Genomic DNA, 26,724 nt, shown 5'->3' with positions numbered 1-26,724 from the left:
TAAGCCTACTCGTTACCAACTGTTTCAGACTTTGATTTGAGCATGTAACCAGGTCTTCTGGGCCCTGAATACTTTAACTGATCATCACCTCACCAACAGTGCTTTGGGGAGGCCTGCAATGTGCTTTACCTGTTAGGGAATGGAGGCATGCACCAGGCACCGGACAGATGTGTTTATGCAAAGTATGCATCATGGGTCACTGTTCACAGAGAAGAAAACAAGGGCTACAGCCAGGAAGTGCTGCAGATGAGCCTGGGTGGCAGCGGTCAGGGAGGGCTTCCTGGAGGAGGTGGGATGCACCCTGGACCTGTAGGACATAGGACATCAGAATAAAGAGGGGAGAACATTTACTTCCTTTGCAATTCCTGACTGCTCAGAACACACCCCTCGGAGCTAAGCAAGACAATTTACTAAACTGCAGGAGAGCCGAGCGGAGGGAGGGAAGTAGTCCTTGCCGGGTGGACTCACTGAATTCCATCTCACAGGGGGAAACCCTGAGGCACAACGAGGTCTGGGCTGGTTCCCTAATCAGATAAGCAATGGGGCCCAAGGCCCCACCGTCTTTTCTAACTCAGAAGAGCTGCCCTCCTGCCTCCCGCTAGCTGGGGAGCTGGCTTGGGCTTTATGGTGAAGGCTTCGGCTAGCTTGGTTTGTGCGGGCTTTTTCTTAGTTTTGTTTTGAAAGGGCTACTGAAGAAGGGAAGAGGGAGGAAATGTTCTTCTTTTTTTCTCCAGCGATATACCAGTCCTGCCCTTAGGTGCAGGTGAAAGGCCCCTCTCAGAGCCACACCAGTTAACAGGACCCGCTGGGGCCCTTCTCCGTGTGCTCCTCCCCTCCCTTCCCCACCGGCCGTCATGGCGTGACTATGTATTAGTTTCCTGTTGCTTCTGTGGCCGCTTCCCACAACCCGAGTGGCTTAAATCCACACACACGTATCGTCTAAGAGTTTGTAGGTCAGAAGTCTCACCGAGTGTCAACAGGGCTGCACTCCTTCCCGGAGGCTCTGAGGGAGAATTCCAGCTCCCTTGGCTGTGGCCTCTTCCTCCTCCAACGCCACTGATGGCTGGCCAAGTACTTCCCACATCTCATCACCCTGCCCTTCTCTTCTGCCCCTCTCTTTCACTTCTAAGGACTAGTGATTACATTGGGCCCACACAGAGAATCCAGGATATAACGTATAGTCATAAAGCAGTTGATTGGTAACTTTAATTCTGTCTATGACCTTAATGCAACATTACATATTTACAGGTTTCAGGGACTAGAATATGGACATCTTTGGGGGGGGCCGTTATTCTGCCTACAATAATTGCAAAAGTCAGAGGATGGAATATATTTTATTGAACAATCTCTTGACTTGGTTTATAATTTTAAGTATTTAGAGGCATGGGTGTGGCCTCTGTTTGTGCTTTTGCCCCCGGCCCTGCGAATATTGGGGCTGCTGTGGTGGGAACAGTGGCTGTCTAAGTTGAAAGGTCTGCAGCCCCCTGGGGTGGAGTGGGGAAGCTGATACTCCTCTTTGGCCAGCAGTGCCCCGCTCTGGGCGCAGTTTCTAAGGTTCCTCAGCCTGTTTCTCCAGAGGAACACGTCACGTTCATCATCTTACCTCTGTCAAGCCCAGTTCTGACTCCCAACACTTTGTTCACCTTACAAAAGTGGTCTTCCCAAAGAAGGTACATTTCCAGTTCTTTTTGCTTTTTACTTTTACATAAAAATGGTAAAAGCAAGGGAAAAAACCTCCTACTCATCCCAGCCCCTGTAGTACAGACACATCAAAGGATGCCAAGCCCCTCGGGAAACCGGAGTGTGGCTTACATCGTCCTGCAGCACATCGCTAAGCAACTGTGGGATCAACATCTGTTTCCATGGAGATGTCACTTCATCGCCATTCTCCAGGCAGAGCAGAGAAGTGCATCTGGGAGGAAGGAATATACTGAGCTGTGCCAGAGAATAACAAAATCTGGTGCCATGAGCAAAAATAACTATAATCGAGGTGAAAGGTCAATGAGAGAGAGTGCTAGAATGAGAAGGAGGGGGAATGGGCACTGGGTGAGGTCCGGGGGGAGTGACTGGCCAGAATCAGACGGAGGTGCTGAATATTGTACAGTGGTTCACAGGCCAAGCTGGGTGGGAACCCAAGCCTTGTGCCTCCTGGCCCAGGGTTCATCGCACGTGGAAGGAAGGCACTAGGAGCAATATGCCTTTCTCCCATTGCTTCCAGTCAAGCGAAGATGCCCCACATCTTGCTTTGGTGTCTAGCACAGTGCCTTCCAGGGACAGCGGCTCTGCTGGGCGCTCTCATCCAAACCCTGTTGCTCCGAGGCATGGCCTTCTGAATGACTGCAGCGGAAGCGGAGGGGGAGGAGAGGGAACCAGCTTCTGCATGGAGCTCGCTATGTGTCAGGTGTCGTGCTATTGCGGCCAGTCCTCAAATCCCACCCGTGGCATGTTAGGGCCTCGTTTGCAGGCAAGGAAGGAACTGCAGCTCAGAGAAGTGAGGTGGCTTAATCAGTGTGATGAGAGATCAACGGGAAACTTTTAGAAATCACTTACCTGTGCCAGGCATCGTTTTAAGCTCTTGGCAAATACTAATTCATTTCATCCTCAGACTGTATCTCTGCTGGGGGGCATTATTATCTGTCAGTTAACACGTGGCAGAGCCAGCCTTTGGGGCCAGGGGTGCCCTTCCCACTGCCTACACTGACCCCACTGTCACCACCGGGGAGAACAACTCAGGAGGCACGGAGTCAGGCACAAGGGAATGAGCTGCCAGTGGATGGGATGTTGAATCAGGAGGCTGAGTGGGATTTTTTCTGGTGTCCCATATTCAGTTTAGAAGTCCACCTGCGGTGGTGCCAGACCCTCTCTGAGGTCTCAAGGAGAGACTGCCTCCCACCAAATAGTGGGTGCTCTGCCCACCCTCCCCACTGGCCGTGCCAGAGAGGCTGTGGGGCAGAGCCTCCAGGGAAGGTGGGGCTCATACCCAGAGGCTCCTCCCCTGCAGCCTGGGGAGGGGAGCATCAGAGACTCCTAGATACTAGTGCCTGCAGCCAGGGGAGAGGGTGGCCTGTTCCAGGTGGGCTGGATGTTCACTGAGCCCTGGGGCTGCTGCTGGAGCCGCAGCAAGAGGAGCCTCAGGTGCATCCTGGAAAAATATGTCTGATGCAGGTTCTCCCTCACCATGGGAAGAAGAGGGTGCATGACAGGTTCTTCTGACTCCCAAGATCAGTGTCTATCTCTGCTCTAGAGATTTCTGAAGGCAGAGGTCTTGCCAGGAGGACTCCAGGCGACAGAGGCTGAGCGTGTCTGTGAGGAAGATGGGGCAGCCCACCTCACACCAGTGCTCCTGCCCCCAGAGAGCCCAGATGGACAAGCTGGAGGTCCCCAGGGGTCTACACAATCCCTGGAGCACTGGGGTGAGTGGGGAGCAGGAGCAGTGGAGGCAGCTGGGACAAGTGATGTTGCCCTGACCTGGAGCAGGGTTTGTGAGTATACATTGCTGGCAGGGTTGAAGGTAGACACAGCTGCCCACAGGAGGGGTTTGGGACTCAGCTACAGAAGGGTCTGTGGGAGCTGACCACGAGCCCCAGGATGCCTGGGTCACCATCTCTGCAAAGACCGCCGCCTCACAGCATCACCAGCATTGGCCAGAACCTCCAAGAACCTGAATGAAGTCAGGGGCACCCCTCCCCACCAGTGAGGACAGGCCAGTCATATGTCCAGAACCTCCTTGCCCTCCTGGGGGGCCCTGGCCAAGGGGACCAGCGATAAGTCCTGGGGAGTTTACAGTCTGAAGTGGGAAGCAGAGAGTGACATTCAAAGAGAGAACAAAAGGCAAAGAGTGTGAGGTGCAGGCCCTCCTCCACCTCTCCAACCAGCGAGGGCGCAGACACAGTCCCCCTTGCACAGTGGTGGGGAGCTGAACTCTGACATAAGCCGGATTTGCAGTTTTAAAATAAATACAATTAAGTCTAAAATACTGAAATGAGACTGCTCTGGTCATCAAAGATGCCAGAAAGAAACGACATCTGGCCAAGTTATCACTGAGAGACCAGCTACCCAATGGGAAAGAGGGTTGATATAGCCCAGGGATGGACAAACTCCAGCCCTCAGAGTAAGGATGGTTTTGATATATTGAAGGGTTGGGGGGAGGGGTGGGGGTGGGGAGGGAGAGAGAGAGAGAGAGAGAGAGAGAGTAAGTGGTCTGCGCCACTTAAAATATTTATAACTGCCCTTTACAGAAAATGTTCGCCAACCTTATTTGTAGCCTAGCTGGGAGGGGCTGATGCTATTTTAAAAAAGTAAAACTTTCATATTTAAATTTTATGTAAGTTCTCCTGTCATTCTCTTCTTTGATTCAACATTGTGGTTTTAAGCCTCATCCAGCTTAAAGAGTGGTGTAGTTGATTCATTTTCACTGCTGTAAACTAGTCATTAAGTTCGTTCACCTGTTCTCCCGGCTGTGAGTGTCTGGGCTGCTTCCAGGTTTCTGCCCTACTGCTGCTGGGAAGGTTCTTGTGCGGGTCTCTCGGTGTCCACGTGCCAAGTTTCTGGGGGAGCTACGCTCAGAAGCAGACTTGCTGAGTCAGGACATACATGCTGCTTCAGTTTTACAAAATGTAGTGCCAAATCGCTCTCCCCAAATTTTGTATCATCTTGCGCCTCCGCTGTGAATGTTTTTGAGTTGTCTTTCCTTCACATCCTCTCCCATACGTGATATTAGCAGAATTTTAAAATTTTCCTACTCTGATGGTGCAAAAGAATATCTCCTGGTTTTAATTTGCATTTGTCTTAACATACAGAGGCTGCGTATTTTTTATATCCCTATAGCAATTTGGGTTTCCTTCTTTGCTCACTAGGGGGTTATGTTTTTCTTATTGATATGTGGAAGTTCTTTCTATATTCTGGATATTAATTCTTTGTTAGTTTTATGGGTAGTCGTTATCCTCTCCTGATATGTAATGTGTTTTGCTTTGGTTTTGGTGTTTCCTGAGCAGCAGAAATGTTTGATTTTAATGTAGTCAGAATTCTCAACTTTTCTCTAAAGTTTGTGCTGCATCTTGTTTTATTTGACATAAAATTATAACACTCCTTTCAAGTTCTGCTTTTCACATTTGGAAATTATTTTTGGTGTAGCAGAAATATTTGGTACAGCAAAAAATATTTTTCCATTCAGACAACCAAATGTTTAAGACATTATCAAACTGTTTTCCAGAGTGGCTGTGCTATTTTATATTCCTATCAGCAGTGTACGTTTTCCGTATTTTCACCAAAACTTGATGTGGTCAGTCTTTTTAATTTTAGCCATTCTATTAGATGTGTAGTGGTATCTCAGTGAAGTTGTTCTAATTTGCATTTTCCTAATGATTTATGATGCTGAACACATTTTCACGTGCTTACTTGCCATCCATCTGTCTTCTTTGGTCAAGTATCTATTCAAGACTTTTGCCCATTTTTTAATTAGGTCGTTTGACTTCTCATTGTTGGCTTTGAGAGTTCTTTATACGTACAAGCCCTTTATCAGATCTATGCTTTGCAAATAGTTTCTTCCAGTCTGTGGTTTGTCTTTAGTCTCTTAACAGAATCTTTTGAAGAGCAGAGGTTTTTAATTTTGATAGTCAAATTTGTTCGTGCTTTTTTCCATGGGTTGTGGTTTTAGTGCCATACTTTTAACAATCTTTGCCTAACCCAAATTTATAAAGATTTTTCTCTTAAGTTTTCTTCTAGAAATTTTATAGTTTTAGACTTTACATTTAGGTCTGTGATCTGTTTTGAGTTAAGGTATGGATATGATACAAGGCATGGGTTGAATTTTATTTGTTTGTCTGTTTATTTGTTTTCTGCATGTGGATATGCAGTTGTTCCATCACAGGTGAAAAGGAGAGTCTTTATTCTCACCTGTTTAATTTTGGATTGTTCCTGTTGCTCAGTCTGGAAGCACTCACATGCTCTTTACCATGACATTCCACCAAGGGCTTTCAAGGAAGACTGAGGGAAGGCAGATGACCTTACATTGATGGCAGCAGGCAAGAAACGCAAGTAAATGGCTGCCACTGGAGGGCAGGTGCAAAACCCCACCCATGTCCTACATCCTTCTCTCTTACCAGGAAAAAGCCTTAAGCCATTGGAATGACAGGAAACAGGGCCTAGGCAAAATCCATCACCTCTGAAGGAAAACAGAAACAAAAACCATTTAACGCTGGAAGAGGGATAGGAAACCTTCTGTTCCCTGTGCACTGCTGGTGAGTGGTAAGAAATGAATTCAGTTCCAGGGTCCTGCACTGATACAAAGCAGAGGTCTGCTATCACTGGAGTAGGAGAGGGATGGTGAGGCAGGAGGCCCTCCCCTGCCCAAGATGTCCCACGGGTACCAGAAAGGGTTTGGGCCCCACAAAAGTGAGATGCAGGAATGAGGGCCAGGTGCACAGAGACTGCCCAAGACTAAGGCTAGAAGAGAAAACCTGAGGTCCCCATCTGCCCCAACATAAGCCTCACCTAGAAACGAGCAGTAGCGAGCTACAGCTGCAGAAGAATGTTGAGAATCTCCTCCGTGGTGCAGGCATGCAGGGCCCTGGAAAATGGAAGAACATAAGAACACTGAAAAAAACCTTCTGGCACCCCAGACCCCTACCAAATGCAAGTAACAGCAGCCCACCACTGGAGGAATTTGAAGTCTGTGCTGCAGTGCAGTAAACTATAACAATTACAAAACTCAGACTCAGCACAACTGCTGATTATAATTGATTCAACCCCGGATACTAACAGCCTTACGGAAGACGGATACTCACTTCCGGGCATAAATACTATTTACCTCAGTCTTTATTCTACTCACAGTGCTTGGAACACAATAAAAAATTACAAACACATGCAAATTAAAAGACATACCAAAAAAAAAAAAAAAAAAAACCCCAAAATAAAACCTCTATTGTCAAGAGATAAAACATTTCACAGAAGCAGACTCAGATTACAGATGTCAGAACTATCAGAGGCTTTAAAAATAATGATCATTTTATGGAAAAAGATCTGGTGGAAAAAGAGGACAATATAGGTGAGCAAATGGAGATTTCACCAGAGAGGTGGAAATTATAAAGAGAGTCAAATAGGAATGCTGAAATAAAAAATATAAAGAACTCCTTTGATGGCTTTTAAGTAGATATATAACAGAGGAAAGAAACAGTGAACTTAAAGACAGGTCAATCGATAGAAATGATCCAAACTGGAACACAAAGGGGCAAAATAGAATCCAAGAAATATGGCCAATATTAACGTCAGTGATCTAATATCAGAGCTCCAGAAGGAAGAGAGAAAGAATGGGGCAGAAGAAGTATTTGAATATACAATGTCCAAGAATTTTCCAAAATTAATTCAAAGCAACAAACTATAATTCCATGAAATTCAAAGAACCCCAACATGGTTAAAGAAAAAAACCCAAAATGAGCAATAAAAAATTTAGGCACATTATAGTCAAGCTGCTAAAACCAAAAGATAAAGGGAAAATGCTGAAGGCAACAAAAAGGGAGAAAATGGAGGAGAAAAAGATTAGAACTACAACAGACTTCTCACAAATTCTGCAAACCCTGAAGCTAGTAGAACAGTAAAGTATGGCAGGTGGGGGCAGAAATCTGTCCATTCATAATTTTATACCAGTAAAAATATCTTTTGAAAACAAAAGCAAAATAGACTTTTCCAGACAAACCTGAGTGAATTAGTTACCAGCAGGTCTGCACTACAAAAAAATGTTCAGGGAAGTTTTGCAGTTGGAAGGAATGTGGTATGAGATGGAAATTTGTATCTCAACAAAGAAATGAAGATTCCTGGAAATGGTAAACATAAGAGGAAACAGAAAAGAATTTTTGCTCTTATTTTTACCTCTTTACAATGAGTATGCATGACAATAGCACCAAGGATGGGAAGCAGGAAATGGAAGTATACGGTGATGTTACCTACATGTAATTGTGTACTATTTGAGAGCTATTTATGGTAAACCCTAGAGCAATCACTATTTTTAAAAAGTGGAGATTTGAGTCACAAATCAAAATTTAAATAATATATCCCCTGACAGTATTTGGTTGATACAGTTATTTTAATTTGAAGGGAAAGGGTAAAAAAGATCAGAGGTGAGTTTGCTAATTGCCTTATCAGTAACATGTGGTAATGAAGACCTGACGAATCAAGCAATAGAAGTTATGTACATATTTAACATGATGAAGATAAATACAAAATGCTACTTTGATGAACCAATGTAGCATGAGAGAGGAAAGGGTCCAGGAGAGCAGCCAGGAAGAGGAAGCGTGCTAGTTTTGTTCTTGTTTACAGAAGGGAACTAATACATTCTGTCTGAAGAAAGCTAAGGATTTTACATAAAGTTAATCATAAAGATAAACACTAGAAAAACAAGCAAAAATCTCCTTCCTGACATGAGAAGAACCACACAGAAAAAAACAAAGCCAAGAAGGGAAAAAGAAAAGAAAACCACAGTGTGAAAGACTAAAAGGAGAATAAAAAGTAAGAAGAAACATGACATTATTCAAGATTTGCAGATACTAACTAATATATATAAAGTAGATTAACAATTAAGTTTATACTGTATAGCACAGGGAACTATATTAAATATTTTGTAGGAACTTATGGTGAAAAAGAATATATGTATGTTTGTGTATGACTGAAGCATTATGCTGTACACCAGAAATGGACATAACATTGTAAACTGACTATATTTCTAAAAAAAAAAATACAAAAAAAGAAACATGACATTAAATCATATGACAAATCTCAGAACAAATATATCGTCACGTCCATGATTGTAAGTGGACTAAATTCCACTCTTAAGAATATGTTCAGATTGGCTCCCAAGTAAAACCCAACTCTGTGCTGTCTGCAGAAGACACACCTAAAACCAAGTGATTTAGGAAAGTTTAAGAAGGCTGGAAATAAAAGAACGAGCAAAGTCATGCCAGGTAAATGCCAATAAGAAATCAAGAGTTATGAGGCTAATAGAAGGAATGGAGCATTCAGGCTAAAGAAATCATTAAACAAGTCAAAGAAAGACACTTTATAATGCCAAAGGTTGTAATTCACAACTCAGATGCATGAATTATAATATTTATATGCCAGTCAGCATAGTAGCAAATTCTATACTGCAGAAATTATAGGAAATAGGAGAAACTGACAAAGACACAGCGGGATATTTTAATCTGTCTCTCAGTCCAGGGTGGATTCAGAAAATAAAAAGAAATAGAGCCAGTTACAGTCAACCTTAGTAAAACAATAGAGCAAACCTTGTACCCTAATAAAAGAGAACACACCTTTCCGATGCCCCCGTGTGTATGAACGTTCATGAAATCCTTACATTACACCTCAGCAAAGGAACCTCAGTAGAGTCTACATGATATTCTCTGATCACAATGTAGTAAAACAGAATTAGTAACAATATCAGAAAAAAATCCCCTTCATCTGGAGATTCATAAACTTCCTTTAAAATTCCTCTTAGGTTAATGACAAAAATGAAAACAAATAAAATTTCTAGAAAATAATGAAAAGTACACATATAAATCCAACAGGGGTACAAATAAAGCAGTGTCCAGAGGACAATTAATATTCCTCAATAGATACATTAGTTTTAAAAAGAAGAATTAAACAGATGAGTTAAATCCAACTCAGAAAGATATTAAGACATTAGTTTACCTAATTGAAAAATTTTAAAGGAAAAACACAAACCAAGAAACCAGGGGAGTAAATACAGAAGAGAAAATTAAAACAACCATATGAAGCAGTTTTGTGCAACTATTAAGTAAACATATCTTGAAACCTCATGAAATGGAAGTCAATTCAGTCTCAGAGCAGTTGCATGAGTAACTGGTAAAGCCAAGACTAAGCCCCAGTCTTGGAACCCCAAGGTCAAGGCTTTTCTGACAAGTCCACTGCCTCCTGCTTCCTGCCTCGAGTCTCCTTGGCCAAAGGCTGGAAGGTCTGGGTCCTGCCCAGAATCTGCCAGAGGGGAGATGGGCAGGAAGAGGTGGCTGTAGGTTCGCAGAGCCAGTGAAGTCAATCCTCCGTCGTCGTCCCAGGGAAGCAAAATACCCAGCCAGGCCGGGTCCCCCTCTTTATGGAAGCCCCAGCCCTGCTCACCAGGATCAGCCAGCACACTGGGAATAGAAGACCCCGCAGCACGCAGTGGACCCCGTACCGCGGCTCTCTGGCCCAGCTTGACTCTGACCTCCCCTCTCCCTCAGCCCGGACTGCTCGCTCCTTCTGCCTGGGCTGCTGCTGCTCCGCCTGACTTCTACATCTGGGGGCCAGAGCCCAGCCAGCCACCATGCCGGCCTTCGTCTCCTCAAGAACCTGACACAATACCCGGAAGGCAAGGGGTCACACCAGCATCCCCGAGCCCACGTGTGGAGTCCACCCAACAGAGGCCCTGAATGTGGAATGGCAGCCCCACAGAGGTACAAAATCTGTGCAGACAGACACAAAAGATGTCCCCTGTGGGTCACACAGCGAAAGAGACAGGGGTAGAACAGTGTGATTAGTGTGAGCCCCTTTGTAGAATTTTTTTTTTCTCACTGTAAGAGCAGAATAGAGAGAGAGAAATGAACATAGAAAGTGAAAATAAAATTTCCTGTCACCTCAGACTCCTATCCCTCGCCTCTGTGTCCAGGAAGTAAGCTCTGTTACACATCTTGTGAGTTCGTATTCTTCCAAAGGTATTCCATACGTAAAATAGTGTATATACATATATTATAGGTTACACATGCACACTTGCACATCCTACAAATGTTAATGCCAGTTGGAGCCATTCATGCATTTGTTCATTCAATAGTTCATTTGGGGGGCCTGCAGAGCAGATGTAATTAAGTTTATTTACTTACTTCTTTATTTTAACGGAGGTGCTGGGGATTGAACCCAGGACACATGTGTGCTAAGCACACGCTCTACCCCAAGCTCTACCCGCCCCTTTCAGTTGTTTATTTGCAGCAGGCTAGATGCTAAGCACCCAGCCCCTGCTGTCACAGAGTCCAGCGGCAGGTACAGACAGTCACCAAAGGACCACACAAATGAAGTATGTTTAGAAACAGATTCAGTGAGGAAGTCTGAACTGAGTCAAAATCTGAACTGAGGTGTCCTGCAGGTGACAGCCACATCTGTCAGTGTTTGAGGGACAGTCACCCCAGCCCTGGCCATGGACACATTTTCTTTGAGTCTCTTATGTGCTTCCGGTGAAGAACCAGAGCTGTGACTCACTGTCCTCACCATCTGCAGCACAGGGCTCCAGTGATTCACGGCCATCACCCCACCCCATCCCCCAGGATGGCTTCAGAGGAACAAGAGACAAAATGATTCAGGCAGAGAGAGACACAGCCTAGCCTGTTCACGCCCACTGCTCCCTTCCTGCCTGAAAAACGGAGACGGGCATGGCTCTGGCCTCTGAGTGACGCATATTTTCAGGGATGTGCTGATGGAGGGACAGTGCCCTCCTGGCGAGGGTCCTCAGAACACAAGTGGTGACTAGTCTCCCCAGCAGGAGCTAAGCAGGCTAGGGGAGAGGTGAGGACGTATGGCTCGATTCCACCTCTGGCCTCTGCAGGGCCCTCCCTGACCACGCCTGTCTGCAGAGAGTCCCAAATCGGGGTGTCTGGTCCCCTGCATGCCCAGGCTGGTGTGTCCACACATTTGCACAGGGCCACCCTGCCCCAGAACCTCAGTCTCTAAACACCCAGGCAGAGCCCACCATCCTCTCCCGAAGCCCATCTCTGCCTCTGGCAGCTGCCTCCTTGAACTACTACGCCACCATCGCCCTGGACCCTGGTCTTGAAGTCCTGGCGTTGACTTCAGCTTCTCCCTTTCCAGCACTTTCCTCACCTAATCCAGCCCTGTCTGCCCCTGCCTGCCTTTCCCTGCTTTTGTCTCCTTTTGTGCCCTATCCTCAACAAAAACTTTCAGGAAACCCTCTCTGGCCTTGCTGACTCGGGACTGCAGACTTTTCTCACTGCCCTCAACATATTTTCCTAAATGCATCTCGGTGGCAGTCTACCCCTCTCCTCCACTGGCGCCGTCTCGGGGTCTGCGGCAAAGATTGAACTCCTAGGCACATGGAGGGCAGGCAGGTGACACAGAAGAGGGAGGCCTGCTGAGAGGCACTCGATAAAGGGCCACAGTAGGGAGTGGTGAGGACCAGAGTAGATGGGAGAATGCTTGTCCCGCCCGGGGGCGGCCACCACCCAGCCACAGCTGGGTGAAGCACAACAGAGCCACGGCCCCAAATTGCCAGACCTTTTGGACTTTCACAAAAACCAGCTTTGTTTATGAAATCTCTTAATTTCTAAAAGTTGGTAACGAATTCACATGTGAAACACCAAATACTTTCCCTATTCCTGCATTTCAGACCTTCCTCCGTCTGGATCCCAGCACCGTCTCCCACGGCCGCTGTCCTCCGTGCTTACGGCCAAAGCTGTAGCACGCCCCAGACTCTAGGCTATTTGCCATTCCCAGGGCACGCCTGGCCTGTCACACCGACCCTGTTCCTGTGTTGCCCTGTGCTTCCTTCTCGATGTCGCTCCAAATCCTACCCTATCCACCTACGAAGGGTCCCCTTGCTGCCATCCCTCAGCTCCAAGTCCGGACACTCTGTCCCCCTGCACGTTGTCCCACTGTCATGGTACAAGCCACATGCTGACCTGTGTCACTAGCTGCGTGTACCCTCATCGTCTTTGCATGACCGGAGGTTCTTGGATGCAGACACTCTCTTCTTCCTAGAACCTGCACGTAGCAGGCGCTCCAGAGTTTCAGGACTTGCGCTAATTAGAACTGAAGAAAGTGGACTGACAGCACAACACAAAGCGGGTTGGGGAACCTGGGGGTTCTGTGTCCCAAGCCTGTTGCACTCCCAGGCCTGGCCCTTGGATAGCTTCCTGGGCTGCACACCCACCCTTCTGGGGCTCTGGCCCTCAGCCCCCGCCCGGCACGTCATGCATGGAGCGCAGCACCTGAGGAAGTTCTGAGTCACCATCTGAGCTTCGGCCTAATGCACTTCGCAGGCCTCGTCGTTAGGAACCCGGCCCACTTCTTGCTTTGCAGCCCCCTCCCCCCGGCCCCGCCGGTTTATGGGGAAAAACATCTGGATGGAAATGGGCCTTGCCAAAGTGCGTGCAGCTCCGCCCCACCCCTCCCTCTGCACCTGAAGTCCTGGTCCCCTTCCGGCCATTGACGACTGTTTGCTGTGGAAACGGCTGGCTTCGTGGCCCAGGAGGGAGCAGGTGCCGAGGAACTGGGAGAGCACAGGAGTTCACAGAGTCCCTGGGCCTGTTTCTCATTCTGACCCCGAGGATTGTGGAATGTGGGCTGGAGCAGCCCCGGCAGGACATGGAGCACAGTCAAACGCAGGCTGCTTTTCCGGGAGGTGTGAGCTGGTGTGAAATGGCCTCCAGATGTGGGGCCGAGAGCTCCCCGAGAGTCCGAGGCTGAGCTCTCAGGGGTCTCCCCGTGGGAAGCAGAGAGGCTGTCAGGAAGAGGTGGCTTTCTCTGCTTCTTTGCGCTCAGATTTGGCTGCGGTCGCTGCCGCTGTGAGCAGCCGCCGACCCTGGGCCCTGCACATTCATGCGGGCCTTGGCCGTTCAGACGTGAGCACCTGCGACGCAGACACCGCGCCCAGTCAGCTCCCCTGCGGGGCCCCTTCCACCCCCGCGCTTGGTTCACACTTAGTGAGAAGGGCTGTTGTGAGGTCCAAGTGATAGGCTTGGCCCATGGGCACTGAGGGGCGCTATTCATGATTGGTGGTTGTAGTCAGAGGCCAAGGGGTTACCCAGAAGGGAGAGACGACCTGCTAAGGGACAGGACCCACTAGCAAATACTCTTATTCTGAGCCTGTTCAGATCTCTCGCTCAACAAGCCCCTCCTGCAGCCAGAGCCTGGTGCGAAGCTTTGCAGGAGACAAGGTGCAAGCCAGGAGTCCTCTCAGAAGGTGCTGCCACCCCTTAGGGGAGATAAAACATACCAATTGCTTCATGCTACCGGCCATAAGGAAAGAGCTCAGAAGGGGAGGGAGGGCACCTGGGAGGACAGCAGATGAGTCTGAGCCTCGTGTGCAGGTTGGGGAGGGGTGTCTTCAGCAAGAAGAGGGCAGAATGGCAGGGGGTGTGGATGGGGAAGAGGGCAGGGGCAGAGTTTGAGTGCAGGAGAAGGCCCGAGAAGGCCGCCTCTCCAGGCACACCTGGCTGATGGCGTTGCGTCTCTGGGGGTTGGTGGGAGTCCAGCTTCGTGTGATTCTCTAAACAGTCACAGACAGGAGCTGGTGGTCAATAAAGGAGTTGGCTGATGAGAGTGAGGTCTCCTCCTTTTGGGTCCAGAGGCTATTTCATTGCTGATGTGGAATCACCACCCAGACAGGGGCTAATGCAATGCTCAGACCCCATCAGCAGTATCTTCTTGGGGTCCTACACCAGCCCCTTGGGAACCAGGCTGCTGACCCTAAGGTCAAGGCTAGGCCCTGCAGCTTCCTCCTTTGGGAAATGGTCAACTGCCAGGCTCCTCCTTCATGACTTTGGCCTTAACCTTGCCAGTTCCTTCTGCTCCAAGAGGAAGGTTTTCCCTCCAAGCAGATAATGGTCTGGTCTCCACAGAGCCTCTGTAACCTCAGTCACCCATTCCTGTATGGGAGCTGAGCCTCTGCCTGGATCATTTTAACGTCCCTCCCTCTGTTCAGGGTCAGGGCTCTTGCTCCACAATAAAAACTTGCCCTGATCCTCCTTGAGGGCTAGCAATTACCGCCTTGAACAGGACGAGGCGCAGGTCTTCCCCTTCCCCCCCAGACCCTTGTGAGGATTTCCTGTCTTCTCTGGAAAATATCCCATCTCCACCAGTTAGAGGACTGACTCTTGTTGGGGCATCAGAGCGTTTAGTTATTGCTTCAAAGATTCCTTACCAAGAGTTCCCATAAGGCCTAGGAGGTTTATGCGGATTCAGCTCTCCTCCCATTGCTCACCCCTCACCTTGTGCCAGAGTTCTTGGGCAGGTTGGCAGATCAGGCGCGACTTTGACCCCGGGCCACACATCTAATGAGGAACAGCTTCATGATTCAGGCAGCGTCCGTGTTTTTTACTTAACAAGCCTCCCAGCTCTGCTAATAAAAGCTCTAACCAAAGAGAAGCCGTATGTGTCCTGGGCTCACTCACCCAGCACAACAGCTGTCTGGCCAGAGGAGGCCTGTATTCTACACAGATCTCTTATTTCAAGCTAAGAACATTCTAGACCTTGCTTAACTGATTGGGTGATCAACTGCAAACTTTGGCACCACTCCTCAATTGGAATGATTAACCCCATGGAACATTCACATCAGAGGGAGACCACATGCTTTTCAGAACGACCCCCGTACCCTCGGAGAAGTGAGTGACACTGGGACCTCTTCCCCAGGTAGAGTTGTGTGTGACTGAGATTCGGGGCTGGCTGGCCCGCTGCCATGATCATTGTGTGAGCTCAAGGGGCCGTGGACGTCATCCGCCGGCCCTCCCCACCTTCCTGCCAGTCATATTCTTTGCCAGATGCTCCTTTTTGGGTCTGGGGCTGCACCATGGAACCCAGGCCACAAATAAAACCGCAAGCCTGGGCTGGACCTTTCCCTGGAATGATACCAAGGGATGGTTGTCAAACAACTTGAGGACCTCTAGTGAAAGGAGCCATTTCTCATTCCTTTCGCTTTCCGGGGACACCCAGAGCTGGAGCCTGGCTGCCCACGTGGCACCACATCAGGGAAGGGGGTCTTCTATTTTCTCTCCTTTCCAGGTTCTGCTGGTGAACAGTTTATGCCCACCTGATCCAACCATACCTGTTGTGATTTTTTTCCAGTTTAACCATCATCCCCCCGTCCTTTTTCTTCTCATCACTCAGGCCCTAACTTCTCTAGTTTACAAGGTACCAGTGGGAAACTCTCTATGTGTGTGAATATATGCTCTCAGCATCCCTAGTGGCCTTGGGAAATCTCCCTTCATCCTGCCTCCACAATTCTGTCTGCAGGATGTTTAGGGTGGGAACAGGCCATGTCCCAGAAGGGGTGTGACAAGAGGCGGGGTCACATTTCCAAGGGGCAGGATGCCTGGCACACAGTAGGACCTCAATAAAAGTTGTTGCTGTGTGCCCTCTCTCCACCCCTTCTACTCCGTCTCCTCCTGGAAAGCACCCCCTTGCCTCTCAGGACACAGCTGGAACCTATGTCCATGTCCCGTTTTGCCTCCAGAGCCACAGCAGGCAAGAGCAGCATCCGGCCCTCTGTGACCCGCCGGCGTGTGCCCACCCTCTCTGACAATCGTCACCGCGGATTGATTGACAGCGGGTGGCTGAGCTCTGAAAACGATCCCAAACATTTCCACCTCTTCCTGTACATACTTTCCTGAGCCCCACTGAGAATTAGCACCTCCATCCTCTCTCCCTGAGTTTTTGCTGGGCCTGTGGCTGCTTTGGGGAAACGCCACGCGCCAGGACAGGCATATTCTGCTTCTTCCCTCTTAGGACACGGCTCTTGGGGCTGGAGCACTCCTTGGAGTCCCCCCAAGGGCTGCAGCTCCAGCCGATGTCGCAGGGAGCAGAAGAACCACAGTGCTGAGCCCAGGCAACCAACACAGTCATGAGAGAGATTACAATCGTTATTTTCAGCCAGGTAGGGGAGGGAATTCTGGCAAGTGTAGCTCCCAGCTTAACCAAATTGACTCAGCACCATCCAGCACTTTAGCAAACTGCTTTCCTCTGAGCCTTGGTTCCTTGTTAGTAAAATAGGGAAAATAATCCTTACCAAACTCAGATTGTTGAGAGATTCAATGAGAAATGCATGCATAGTTTATCATATTCTAAATTCTTAAGGCACGTTAGTCATGCTGCTTGTTAGAGAAGTCCGTTCATGCTTGTTGGATGAATGAACTGAAACTCTTTGGAGGGGCAGAAAGGGGGCAGGAAATAAGGCATGCCCCGGGACTTCAGGGCCAAGCTGGAACAATGTGGGCCTCTTGTGGGAAGCTTGAAGCCAGAATAAATCTAGAAAATGTCGGCTGGACATCATCTGGGCCATCTGGCATTAAGAATCAGAGACTAGGATTGGGAATTCAGTCCCACTTCACATGAATCCATCAGTTCACTCTCCAAGTCCAGATGAAGTCTGCCCAGGAGGCCAGGATGTCGGAGAGTTAGACACCCTGAGTTCTGGTTCCAGCTCTGCCACTATTTACTCTATAAACTTAAGTGAGCCCTTTATCTGCCGTGGGTCTCTGTCTTCCCATCTGTGCATGAGGCAGCCGGACCAGATGATCAGAGGGCCTTCCTATGCTTTCCTTCCACAGGGACCACTTGAAGGAGGTGACACGCAGTTTGGGAAACTGTAGGCCACTCTAGAAGGGCCATTATTGCACCTCAAATTGAGACCACTGTGCATGTGCAATTCAAACTAACCTTCACAATGCATCCATTCCACATCTTAAGTGCAGGAGTAAATCTGAAATGCAAGATGGTAGATCCAGAGCCCATGTTAGCTCCCAAGGGCTGGGGAAGGGGGAAGTGATGTATTCCCATCAGCTACTGTGTAGCATGTGTTTGACATCCATCATTTTATCACCCTTATGATGGCCTTGAATTGGGTATTATCATCCGTAATTTCCAGCTGGGGAAACTGAGGCTCAGGAAGGTTTAGCAGCCCTGAGCCCTGCCAGGGCACAAGCAGTGAGACTGTGGTAACACTGAGTTTGAACCCAGATTGGCCTGTGCCCAGAGCCTGTGCTCCCTCCACAGCACCAGGGTGCCCTCAGGAAAGCCCAAAGTTCCACCCCTAGACTGGAATGATCTTGAGTCTCTGCTGAAGATGGATAACTCCAGCGTGAGCTTTACCGACCAGCCAGGGAAGAGAGCTGTTGGTCACTGGAGGTCACTGCGGTGAATGTCAAGGGTGCAGATAAGGACAGAGACCAGAGCCAGGCTTAGCTCATCATACCGTGCTAGCTAATTAGTGAACACCGGCATTAGGGCTCCAAGGGAAGCAGAGGGCTCTTCACTTTCTATCTTTAGTGGCTTGAGGGAGGAAACGGGGAAGGAAGCCAGCATTGGAGCTGGCTCTGTGGTTCCCCATGCCTCCCTGAAAGCTTTGTCCTATCATGGGAAGTTTTGCAAATGTGGACAATTCTTTCCCCTTTAATTCTCCAAGACTTCCTAGAATTTTAGAGATACTCGCCATATTGTGTGTCCCCACAGTGGTTGGGGGTGGGTGGAGACCCACTGTGGGTATGAGGTCAGGGTCTGGGGTCTGAGAATGCATGCCTTTACCTGGGTCTGCAGAGAGCTGATATTTGACACAGAGCAGAATGTTGGGTGGAAGGCTGGGAGGTGGGTGAAGTCACCAGGGCACAGAGCAGTCTCGGGGAGCGGGTGTGGCAGAGGACGGGCGAGTGTGCCATGCGGGTGCTCCCTTTCCCTGGGCAGACAGATGCCTTCGTCCAGGGGTCTGCCCTGAATTGATAAGCTGATCTCTCTGATTCTGCTTTTTTTTTTTTTATGATAACATCACGATTTATTGAGCATCTCCTCGTGCTGGCCGTTCACTCTCTGCTTTACAGGATCATTGCTGTCACACCAGACGGTTTAGTGTCTTTCACCCAACCATGTTCTCATGGGGCCCTTCTGAGTCGGAAGAGGAAGTTTTGTTCACGGCCTTCAATTTCTCCTACACTGAGAGGGGAAAGGATGGAGCGAGCTGGGGGACAAACATTGGCCTTTTGTGTTTACCCACCAGGTGTGTTTGTGTATGTGACATTCATCACAGTGGCAGTGGGTATTTTTTACATTCCACATTTGATGTCTTCCCTCTCGGACCCTAATTATGCCTTTATAGCTCCAGAATTACATGCTTTTATGTTCCAGTTCCACTCTAAACCCCAAAGCACATCCTTCACACAGCACTAGAGGGATTGCATCATTCACTGCGGAAATCAGATCACGTGACAACTTTCCACTACACATACCGTCTACAATGTGCATCTTACGCTGTGGCCCTTAAGACCTTGCTTCCCCTCCCCTACTACCACTGCACCTCAGTTTCTTTGCTGCAGGACTGCTGCCCCTGATCGCCCCCATGCACACCCCAGCCCAGGGTAGGCCCAATCCACGCCGCTTGACTGAGCAGGTGGGCAAGCAGGCCTGAGCTGCTAATTGGATCATGTCTCCCCCTTGATCTTGTCTTTTTCCCCTACCTTTATTCAGATATTATGAACATAGAACATATGTAAGTTTAAGGTGTGCAGCAGGAGATTAAATACACGTGTCCCCTGCAAAATGATGACCACAATAATGCTAGTTAACACCTCTGTCCCTTCACATAACTACGACTGGGTGTGTGGTGGTAACTTTTAAAATCTACTCTCTTAACTTTCAAATATGTGATACAGTTGTTAATCACAGTCCCCATGCTGTGCGTTAGACTCCCAGATCTTATTTATCTTACAAGTGGGAGTTTGTACCAACATCTCTCTATTTCCACCCAGCCCCTGGCAACCACCATTCTAGTCTCTCTTTCTATGAGTTCAGCTGTGTTAGATTCCACATGTAAGTGAGAACATACAGTATTTGTCTTTCTCTGTCTGACTTATTGCACTTAGAATGATGCCCTCTGTTGATCCACGTTGTTGCAAATGGCAGGATTTCCTTCTTTTTCATGGCTGAGTAATGTTCTATTCTATTTGTACATCACATTTTCTTTATCCATTCATCCATTGATGGACACTCAGGTTGTTTCTATGTCTTGACTATCATTAAATAATGCTGTGGTGAACACAGGAGTGCAGATATTTCTCTAAGATGGTGTTTTCATTCCCTTTCAGATAAATACCCCAGAATGGAATTGCTGGATCATATGGTAGTTATATTTTTAATTTTTTGAGGAACCTCCCTACTGTTTTCCATAGTGGCTGCACCAGCTTACATTCCCACCAACAGTGCACAAGGGTTCCCTTTTCTGCACGTCCTCACCCATGCTTATCTCTTATCATCTTGATGATAGCCATTCTAACAGGTGTGAGGTGCTATCTTACTGTGGCTTTGATTTGCGTTTCCCCTGATGATCAGTGACATTGAGCATCTTCTCTTGTGCCTGTTGGCCAATTGTATGTCATCTTTGGAAAAATGTCTATTTAAGTCCTTTGCCCACTTTTTAATCAGTTTTTTTTTTTTTTTGCTATTGAGTTATATGAGTTCCTTATATTTTTTAGATATTAACTCCTTATCAGGTAGATGGTTTCCAACTATTTTCTCCCACTCTGTAGGCTGCCTTTTTATTTTGCTGATTGTTTCTTTTGTTGTGCAGAAGCCCCTCAATCTTTTCCAATTCCCTCCTTCTGAGCAAAGGGACTTGACTTTGGAGTAACCCAATTTTCCACTTTTCTCTGATTGGCTTTGACCAAATTCCCACTTGCTCCTCCCAGCATCTAGAAGAAGTTCTTAAAGTTGCTGGTTCAGCCCAACTGAACCAGTGATTAGTGGAGCCCTAGAAGGGACAGTGACCTGGCCAAGGTTGGGGAGGGAAAGAGTAGGGCCTAGCACTAGCTGCCTGCTGGGCTGCAGGGCCTGGGCTGCAAAATCAGGAAGAAAACACCAAAACTCAGAGCAGTCATGCAGGGCCCCCAGATGGAGTCAGTGGCCCCATCCTTCTTCTGGACTCCTGCCAGGCTGAGACCCAAGGTGGGATGCAGTCCAGCCTTTGCATGCCCTGGTCACTCCGTAACTGTCTCTTGACCAAACCTGAATGCCGGCTGCCTGCAGGGGCCTCTGAGAGCATCTTGAGTCAGCCCCAGGATGGCCTGACTGTTCTCGGAGTATGAGGGAAGCAGGGAGGAAGCTGAGGAGAACAGTGGAAAGGGCAGGTCATCTCAGGTCGCTGTGAGCTGGGAGGGAAGGATGTTGCCAGAGAGAATGTTTCACAGTCAATGGAAGAGAGGGTGTTGGAGTGCAGGGGGGAGGAAAGGAGGCCCAGTCATGGGACAGACACTTACAGCCCACCAGGAGGGGCTGAAAGCAGTGGCCTTGGGGCCAAACATGCCAAGTTTTCCAGTCTCAGTTCTGCCGCTGCCAACTAGTAACTCTAAGACTTTGGCCAAGTCAGTTAACCCTGTTAAACCTCAGTTTCCTCATCTGTAAAGTGGGGAGAGCAACAGGACCTGTCCTCAGTCGACTCCTATTTGGTGGCCCCCAATGCAGCACGCCCTGCCCTGGTGAAGTCCCTTCCATACTGACCCTGTGGGTGGCTCTTACGGGCTTAGGCCAAAGGGACATTAGCAAGGCTGAAGCAAGCGGAGGTCTGGCGAGCACTGCACGCACGTTGGAGCGTCTCTTCTTAGCGGCCCCCCACCACCCTGTGCTGAGACGCCTGGCAGCCGTGCGGAGGGGCCATGTGGCTGAGGCCGTCGTGGACCTTCCAGTGGTTCCAGGGCCCCGCTCAACGCCGCATGAGGAGAAGGGCCTTGGCCGCCCACAGAAGCACACGAGAGATTGCATGGTCGTTATTGTCTGTCTCTAAGACTTGGGGGGTTTTTAACACGGCAGTGGAAAACCCACACATGGTCCTGTGGAGTCAGAGGGTTTGAAAGGATCATTCACGGGAGACGCACAGCTCCGTACAAGTAGTGGTGACGTGTGCTGGGGCCATCTGTAGTCTGCAAGCCCTGGAATGTGACCCCCTAGCACTCTCCACACACAGATACTAATAAGTACCAGGCAGTTTGCAAAGCACTTTCTCCTGCTTTATCTGTGGTAGGACAACATGAAGCCCTAAAGCCTTAAAGGATTCAGGGCCGTGCCCCAGATAATTCCGCTCCTACACGGCTGAGCTGGACTCAAGCTCCCATGTCCATATGACAAGCATCGTGCCACGTAACACCAAACACTTGCCCACACAGCAACAGCTGGTCTTCGGAAGAAGTGCAACAGCATGGAGACTTCGCGGTCCTGTAGAAAAAGCTGACTTGGGATCCCTTCCTTACTGTGTGATCATAAGCTGAATATGTGAAGCAAGTCTTAGGCTCCAAAGAGGAGGTACTGCCTGGGGCCGGCTTTCTTCCAGCACTGAATGCCGTGAAATTCAAATCAAAGCATGTGTGGAAAGGGGGATGAGTTTTCAGGAGTTTTCTGCAAAATTCTCGGACAGGGTCTGCCCCTTCCCATCCTCACAGCAGGCATGCGTCCCGCACCGGATAATTAGGGGCATGCCCCGCCCTCTGATCACATCATGTCCGCGAACTTCCTTTTCCCTGTGGTGACTGGGGAAGGGGTGCCGTTGGCCCCCTCACTGACCAGCCTGGGTTCTGACCCGGGGCCTATGCGAGAGGAGGGGTGGCAGAAGCTGCCCTTCGTCCTGCCCGGCAACACCCCCCCATTTGGACATTAGCAGGCCCCGCTTACAGTTCCTACCCTTTGACCTTCTTTTCATCCAGCCAAGAAAGATGACGCCCGGGCCCGGCCTCTCCCGTCCTTGATATTTGCCTTCCCAGTCTCAGTAGGAAGATTGTGGGGACATTTCCCAAAAAGCGAATGGGGAGCACGTGGCTTCATTGAATGACGGTCTCTGCAGCAGAAAAACTGACAACATCTCAGGCCGCAGGATGTCTGAGTAAAGCCAGGAAGGGAATGAGCAAGCCATGTGGTTTTCTGGGGAACAGCCTCTCGGCAGAAGGAGCCGCGGGGCAAAGAGCCCGACAAGTGCGCTTCATCCAGCCCTCCAGGTCTTCCGTCTCACACAGCCAGAGTGCAGTCACCAAACCCGTTCACGGACATTGAGACAATAGTGTTAACTAATTTGTAGGGCGTATTCAATGCCAGTCCGGGATCCCCCCACATCTTAATCTCATTCCCCAGTCGGTAACTGGCCCTCAGTCTTTGTCTCTCATGACCTTGATCCTAACATACTGGCTAGTTAACTTGCAAAGTGGCTCTCAGTTTGGGATTGTCCTAATGATTAGATTAAGGTTATGCCTTTTTGCCAAAAAGGCTGCTGTGACTTCCCAGGGGTGCTTCGTGTCTGTGTGCCTCAGGCCTAGTGATGGTCTAGTTGGCTTGGTTAAGGTGAAGTTTGCCAGACTTTTCCACTATAAAGTTACTGCATGTGCCCTTTGTATTTAATCTCTATCTCATGGAGAGATCCTGGGAGGCTCTGTGAATACCCTCTTTCTTATCGCGTACTTTTAGGCACTACATTTAGGGGCCATCAGTGATTCTCACCTGCAACAGTTACTGCCATGATGTCTGCCAAAGGGCGATTTGCTCTTTCCACCATTTCTTCTACATTTATTAATTGAGATGCTACTGTAAAGAAGAGTGATCCCCTCTCCCTTATTTCTGCATTCAATTATTTACACCAGTATGAGCCCATGGCTATTTATTTTGTCCTGTGGGTGTGGTCCATTTCTGTCAGTGTTTGGTTGTTTCAGCTTTGATGTTCGGTGCTCTGTTAGGTTGGCCCCAGTGTCCTTTCACCTGCCATATGGGAGCTACTTGCAGACGCTGACCCCAGGGTCCTCGGGTGGAAATCCTGGTGTGATTATTTTGGACTGGGGCCTGGTTTTTGGGCATTCCTGCAGTCCTCCAGGTGGTTCTGTGGTGTAGCCTGGGTTGAGATCCATCCAGGTAGCTCAAAGCCATCAACTGACAAATGAGGAAGCTAATGCTCAGAGAGGGGAAGGGACTTGCTTGGAGTTACAGCCATAGTCATGGGGCTGGGACCACAGCCCTGTCTCCTGATTTCCAGGCTTGGGTTTCCCTGGTCCCCATCTGTCATAGTCCTGCTGCCAAATGGTATGCCAGAGAATATGGGGGTTCCAGACAGTGGATCTTACATCTGGGAACCCCTGGCAGTCCTTTCAGAGGGTCCTTCCAGTCAAAACTCTGTCACTCCCTATATCCCCTGCCCTCTAAGCAAGTGCTGTCTGAAGACCACATTAAAGATGCTATCTGCCTTTTTAATTCTCTTTCTCTCACAAGTGAATGCAATTTTCCAGAGGCTACGTGATGGGAGATTTTCAACAGATTGACCACAGATGCAGCATGTGAATTTAGCTATATTCTTAATGCCAGACCTTAAAGCAACTGGCAAAATAAAACAATGCCGTGCTTCTCACTAGTTTTTTTTTTCTTAGAAATTATAGTAATTTGTCATAAGAAATACATTATATATGTTAATACGCAATAGGTTTATTATTTTAAAGGCTTGACAAATGAACATTTTAAATATTTGTCACAGTGAATATTGCTAAATAGAACTCCTACAAAGTACTTCGGGCTTTGCAATAGTAAAATGTTAAAGAGTGCAAAGAAGTCTCAGAACCAAAACTTTTTTTCTAGAATATCCTAGAAATGGTTTTCTGCTCTTCTAGAATATTCTGACCAAATGGGCTATAACAACTTAAAAAAAAAGAAAGACCTACCCTCTACCACCTTCAAATTCTCTGAGCACTGTTGGGGTCTTGGAAAGTTTCCCCCACTCTGTGCCTCACCACAGTATCGGGGAGGCAGGCTCCTAACCTCTGACTTCCACAGAAATAAACATGGAAGAACTTCCTATGGTACACACAGGCAAGAAGCAGTGTGCCTCACACATCATGGGAACAGTGGAGATTTCAATTTCATGACTTTAACATAAACGTGTGTGTGTGTGTGTGTGTGTGTGTGTGTGTGTGTGTGTGTGTGTGGCCTCATCTTCTTTGATTAAAAAAAGTCACATAACTATATACATTGTTCTCCATCTTTCTTTTTTCACTTAATATTTTGGAGAAAAGTCCCAGATCAGTGTATGTAGGTGTTCGTCATGCCTCTCTGGCTGCACAGAACTCAGTCACGTAATTAGACCATAGAGTATTCAGTCATCCCCCACCATGGACATTGAGGTTAATGCCAGTGTTTTATTCTGACCAACAGAGCTACAATGAAGAGTTTTGTGCATGTCTCTTACAATTTTTTGGCCAGTATATTTTTGGGGATAGATCTCTCAAAGTGGGGTTGCTGCTTAAGGGTAAATGCATAATAATCATGTTCACGATTGGCAAATTCTCCTCCATAGCTGTAGTTGGGGGAAGGTGAGATTAGATGGGCAAGACTTCTTAAGGGTGCATATTTTGAGCCAAGTTTCTACTTTTAAGTATTCAGATGCTTATATATTTTGGTAAATCATATCATCAATCAAAAGTGATTTGATTCTTGTCAAAAAAACTAATTATTTCCCAGAGGTAGATGGGTTTGCATTTCAAATATTTGTTTTTGTTATATTAAATTTGTAAATTTCTGCCCCCAGCTTGAGTTTAGTACAAGATCCTTTCTGAATGACTTCCATGGAATGATCGTTTAGAATTTATTGTGCAAAAGAAATTGGTAAGATGCTGGGGTGAACACTGTTTGGGATAAGAAAAATATGAGACATTCTTATCTTGACTTTCCAGAAACTTATAAGTCAGCTGAGGTGATAAGACCAAAAAATAACTATAACATAAGATAATACGTAGTACAGTCGAGCGAGAGTTGCAGAGAAATATCACCACAACAGGAGAACATTTCAAGCTAGATTGATCAGGAAAAGGTTCAGAGAAAAAGTGGGATTTGCCTGGATTTGGGTTGTGAAGGAGGCACCTTTCTGAGTGAAGGTGGGAAAGGGCAGGGGGCACGTGAAGTCTGGGCAACCAGTTGCGTTGGTGTGAAAACGTCCACACCTGGGGACAGTCCTGCGCGTGAGGTTAGGCTGGGTTGGAAGGAACCGGGATCGGTGGTATGGGCTGCCCGACACCAGCAGGAAGCCACTGAGCATGCTGAGAAGGGGGGTTCTGTGATTAAACTGGGGTTGTGGGGAGATCACCTGGGTCCAGTGGACAGAGATTGGCGTCAGCCTCCTGGTGCAGGGAGAGGTGGTAGGCAGTGCCCAGACTTGCGAGATCTGATGCCACAGGAAGGAAGGGCTGCCCCTGCGGAGGAAGGTACAGGTTGGGGTGACGACCTGACTGTTAAGGGCGGGCCGGGGAGGGATGAGTGACTCGGCCTGCAGTGCTGGGAGTAAAGGAGCTGCATCATCCTTTTCATGTCATCCATATGGAGAGACATCAGAGCTGCGGGATTTAGACTTCAACAGATTTCCCATGGGAAGAAAAATGCTGTCCATACTGTCTCACTTAAATCTGGGTGATCTGGGTGGAGGAGGTCATGACTCAAGAATTCAGATGGACCAGTCATTGATGAGATTGTCCGTGCATGACTCTGAAGAACACTTGGGCTCCCAAATATCCTGATGTAGATGGAGGGGGCTGCCGAGCCCCTTTGTGTCCCTCACTGGTAAGGGTCAGGGACCCTCTCTGGAAACCATGCTGATTTGCTCCAGACTCCACATAGCCGAGGTGGACATCTGGCCAATCAGCATCATTTTATCCTATTTTCAATAGCAGTCTTCTTAAAGGTCATTCCTCCCCCACACGTGGTCCCTGTGGTCAGGGGGGTGGCGAGTAACCCAGGCATGTAACCCACTTAGTATTTCTGGGCAAGTAAGTGTTCAGGAATGAGCTCAGCAACCCAGTTTAGGATTTGCGTCCAGCCATGGAGGAAGCAGCCTCTCTGGATCTTTCTTACTGGATTTGAACCTGAGAGGATGCAGGGCTGAGGTGACTGCAGGCAGGTCAACACAGTCAGGAGAGCACAGGTGTCCTTTAGGAATTTACCTTAAGAACAAGTTTTGGCCTGAGGCGT

The 26,724-nt window shown here is 48.2% G+C and overlaps 2 long non-coding RNA genes across 2 annotated transcripts in view; one reads left to right on the top strand and one right to left on the bottom strand.

Moving 5' to 3' along the window:
• LOC141579840 (uncharacterized) overlaps positions 1-26,724 on the top strand; it is a 31,638-nt gene that overhangs the window by 760 nt on the left and 4,154 nt on the right. The gene's annotated exons all lie outside the window — the stretch shown is intronic.
• Positions 74-15,154, bottom strand: LOC123614971 (uncharacterized). The gene is made up of 4 exons (XR_006722487.2): positions 14,982-15,154; positions 6,493-6,568; positions 1,813-1,912; positions 74-307 (listed from the first exon to the last, which is right to left on the bottom strand). It is a non-coding gene; the product is annotated as an uncharacterized LOC123614971 (long non-coding RNA).

Source organism: Camelus bactrianus, chromosome 15, assembly GCF_048773025.1.
Source record: "Camelus bactrianus isolate YW-2024 breed Bactrian camel chromosome 15, ASM4877302v1, whole genome shotgun sequence".
Taxonomy (NCBI): domain Eukaryota; kingdom Metazoa; phylum Chordata; class Mammalia; order Artiodactyla; family Camelidae; genus Camelus; species Camelus bactrianus.
The sequence above is the reverse complement of the archived record's forward strand: the minus strand, read 5'-3'. Positions and strand labels throughout refer to the sequence as shown.